At 42.1% G+C, this 4,366-nt stretch overlaps 1 long non-coding RNA gene across 1 annotated transcript; it reads left to right on the top strand.

Moving 5' to 3' along the window:
* Positions 1 to 146: 146 nt before the first annotated feature.
* Positions 147 to 2,420, top strand: LOC116379526 (uncharacterized). The gene is made up of 3 exons (XR_004212436.1): positions 147 to 299; positions 458 to 512; positions 2,127 to 2,420. It is a non-coding gene; the product is annotated as an uncharacterized LOC116379526 (long non-coding RNA).
* The last annotated feature ends 1,946 nt before the right edge of the window (positions 2,421 to 4,366 follow it).

Genomic DNA, 4,366 nt, shown 5'->3' with positions numbered 1-4,366 from the left:
AGAGAGAGAGAGAGAGAGAGAGAGAGAGAGAGAGAGAGAGAGAGAGAAGCTTTAAGCTCTCTGTCTCCATGGTAACCAGAGGAAGAGGAGGGAGGAGAAGATGGAAGTGAATCAAATGGTGAAAAGGAGAGAGAAAGAATTGTTGATGTAGAACGTCCCTCTCTGGCGCCTCCTCTGGTGAAATATAGAACTGCAACAATAACCGATGACACGTTTCCTGTTTCTCTCCATCAGACCTGACGTTTCTTCACGAGAGCTGTAAGACGTTTCACGGAGAACTCGTCAACTTTGAGAAGATGGTGAGTCGATTGTTTTCTGCTTTTAACAAACTATGAGTGAGAAATATTCCAAATACACTTCATATAATATATATAACATACATAATATTTATAACATGTTTCACTTCCTGTTTTCTGCTCCTGCTCTCTCATGTTTCCTCCTCCTCCTCCTCCTGCAGCATAAAGTAGCAGACATGGTGAGGATCATCAGACGCTACAGGAGCAGCCAGCTCGGTAAAACTCTTTCTTTCATGTTTCACTGTTTATAATAAGCTGCGTTCTGATTGGTTGATCCTGGACTTCATTCAGTTGGCTCCTCCTCCTTGCTATGTCTTAACACAACATCATCATTTATGCTGCGTTCACACCAAACGCGGCGCGAATTATTCGCGCGAGTAGATTACATACAAAGTCTATGCACAGACGCGATGAGACTGGCGCGGCGCGACTTTGCGATGGACGCGAATTCGCAAATTCTCCCCAAACGCGTGAGTTGAAATTTTTCAACTTAGGCGAAATATTCGCGTGACGCTGTGGCGCGATAGCCTATCAGCGTTGAGATGTTTCTCCTGTCATCACTGACTTCCTGCCGTTGTTGAATCAGGAAATAAATCCTGTAGCATTCTGTGTTCACCCAGAGCTCTACGATCCCTCATATCAACAGATATGAGGGATCTATGTGTATAAATGTGTGTGTGTAAACCATATGGTACAAACAATGAATAGACGCTGCCGTATTTACGTCTACATGACGTGATTCTGAGTGTTGGTGGTGCTGCTACTATGTTAGCATAGCCTAGCACCGATCCATCATAGCTCCATTGAGAAGACAAGTAGCCTACAAATCGGCATCATTACGAAGTTATTTCAGAGTCTCTTTTTGTCGGTTTATTGCCGTTAAATCACAGCCAGATCAGGTTATTTAGTGTTGATACAGCTGTAGTAAACAGCGCCCTGTGGCTTGATAGACACAGTGAACACACTTTGATAAAATCCACGGAGCTCCTCTGAACAATGTTATGAACCAGACATGACGCGTTTAGTTTCCCGGGATATCTGGGACTTCCACAACACGTACTAAGCAGAAATACAGCTTATTTTTTTCATGGTTAATGGCGGACAGTTGAACGGCTTTCAGGGCGATAAGCCCCGCCCCCTCTCCGGCACGATTCGCGCGAATGAACACAAATGGTCCCCGGCGAGACTGGCGGCGCGATGAATTCGGCATTAGAGGGCAGGGGGGTCAAATAGAAGTAGTATTTATTATCTGAAAGATAAAAACATGGAGTCAAATTCTCGTCATAAATCACGAATAAATATGAATGAATTAAAATAAAGGACTTCATGATGAAGCACACGATGGCCCTCCTCGTCTCATAAACGTGATTTCATTCATTACACAGATTTACTTCTAAATTTAACACTTTTATTTGTCACTAGAGAATTGATCAAAATTCACCAAAATACCACATTTAAGACAGTCAGAGCTGGAGGAGCACCACAGAAGAAGTCCTGCTGCTTGACGTCATTCTGTGACTGGACGGAGAGCGTTTCTTTATTATAAATATCTCATATTTAGTTAGAATGTTTAGTAAACCATGTTATAATATTATGACATGTATTGTGTACTTTGGTGAGAGTAATAAATAGTAAAGGTTGTTAGTATTTCTGTGAACTTCCTGCTGATACGGTGCTTTTATTGTGAAGGTCTTGTGTTGAATGTTGTCTCCCTCTGGTGGAGACGCCATGTCCTCTCTGTGTTAACTGATGATGTGATGATGTAATGATGTGGTGATGTGATGATGTAATGATGTGATGATGTGATGATGTACTTGTGTCACCTGGTAGCCATGGATACAGAGACGTCCCCCTCTCACCTGCAGACAAAGGCCTACGTCCGTCAGCTCCAGGTGATCGACAACCAGAACCTGCTGTTTGACATGTCCTGCAAACTGGAGCCCAAAGACACATAGAGGGACAACCAGAGACAGGAGGAGGAGGAGGAGGAGGAGGAAGAGGAGCAGGAGGAGGAGGAGGAAGCTTTTGTTCAAGCAGCTGTTGCCTAGAAACAATGAAGAAAAAGAGCAAACAGATGGAGGGAGGGCTTCTTCTTCTTCTCCTTCTTCGTCTTCTCCTTCTCCTTCTTCTTCTTCTTCTTCTTCTTCTTCTTCTTCTATTCCTTGAACATGCTGCTCTTCCACCACTGACTCTAAAGACGAGCAGTCGAGATCTACTATTAATATAAATAGAGAAGAAGAAGAGTCCTCGTTAGGGTTGTAAAGATCTGTGAATATTCAAGATTAACGGGAATAAAATCTGTTGTTAAGGCTTTATTTACAGTCTCATATTAAATAAGATGTATACATATATATATGTTTGTAAAGTACAGTTCATATAATATATTCAGTAACAGATCAATAAGTTATATTGTTTTCATTTCACACATTCCTCCCAATTAAAGCTTTAACTTTAAACACGGCAGAATGTTCTACAAACAAACCTTTAACATCATTGTTAACCTTAATAATAATATTAATAACATGACAACATTGTTATTATTAATAATACATTTAGTATAGATAATAATGATACAATTATTATTATTTAACCATAACACCGTGTTTCACTATTAAAAGTTCAGATTATTAAATATTCTGCTGAACTTCCTGTGAAACCTCCTGAATATTTCACGACCTTTAACAACCCGACTCCTCGTGATGTCGTCGGACTCTTTTCCGCCTCGTTTCCTCTCTTCCTGTCGACCAATCAGACGAGAGCCTCTGCTGACCTTTGAACCCTCCAATCAGCAGACTTTGATGGTTTCATCATCTTTGAGAAACTTTTCCCAACGAAAGTGTTTTTATCTCCAAAATGTCTTTTTCTAAAAACAGCTGTTAGTTGTTTTTATGGTCAGGATGGACACACAGAGAGAAAGGTGTTCTGGGTAACGGATGTCAAACAGCTGATGAACTTCCTGTCTGGAGAAAGCTCAGAAACACACCGAGGAGGTAAAACCTTTTTTCAAAAGGTCACAATCCCAGTTTACAGATGAACTTCTGCTCTCAGACGTCCGGCGTCTGAACTTCAGGACTGAATTTATATTTTTCCATCAGAATAAAACTCTGAACCGTTGACACAATGGACTGAACACTGAGACGGTGGACTGTGTTTACATCTGACCTCTGACCTCTGAGCTGCCATCTTCCACACAGAGCAGTCAGGAGCACCGCGGTGCGTTCATGGACGGTCGGGGATGAGAGTGTGTAGATGCTGGTTTTCTACTCTTTGGTCTTTTTTGATCCAACAGGAAGGTCGTAGAACTCTTTAAAGGACCAAACCGCTGCTTCGTGTGATTTCATCTCCAGTTCATCTCTTTAACGTTCAGAGTGAGGCTGAGATGATCAGAGCTGAGTAACGAGAACAATATTGATTCAAAAACTGATTTATAGATCGCTCGTGAGCTGATGAATACGAAGCGTTCATTTATTAAAAACGTAATCACGTTCACAGAGAAACAAAGATCACGTTTAGCTTCTTTTGGCGCGTCGCTGCATTTCTTTGTGCCAAAGAACCAAATTTATTGGGAATTAATTCAAACTATTAATGTTTGACATTGAAGAGAGACGAGACTTTCTCTTAAGTTAATAAATTCGTTTTTGAAACGACTGTTCCCACCATCTAAAACACTTCCGTCTGTTTTTGTAAAAAGGTGAGAGTCAATGGTCTGAAACATGCAATAAAACAACGGTCTGGTCCTTTAAGAACGTGACTGAAGCTCTGATTGAGCTGATGGTCACATGACAGCCAGTCAGCTGTGTTTACTGGACGACGTCACACCGGAGAGACCGACGCTAACGTACGAAGGAGTCAACGGGAAAACTTTTTGTCTTTTGGGATCTAACTTGTTGGCCCATCTGATCGACCAATCGGCTGCAAGGAAGGACGCGATCAGCTCCCCATCCCCCCACAGAGCTGCCCCGCCATTGGTCGGTTCAGTTGGCGGGTTCGGCATTCCAAGGCAATAACAGGAAGTGAAGCCGATTGGTCAACTTATCGCAGCAACGAAGCACTTTTTTGCCAAACCTCAG

Source organism: Anarrhichthys ocellatus, unplaced genomic scaffold, assembly GCF_004355925.1.
Source record: "Anarrhichthys ocellatus isolate YVR2014 unplaced genomic scaffold, GSC_Weel_1.0 scaffold4500, whole genome shotgun sequence".
NCBI classification, from domain to species: domain Eukaryota; kingdom Metazoa; phylum Chordata; class Actinopteri; order Perciformes; family Anarhichadidae; genus Anarrhichthys; species Anarrhichthys ocellatus.
This window is presented reverse-complemented; position numbering and strand designations above follow the sequence as displayed.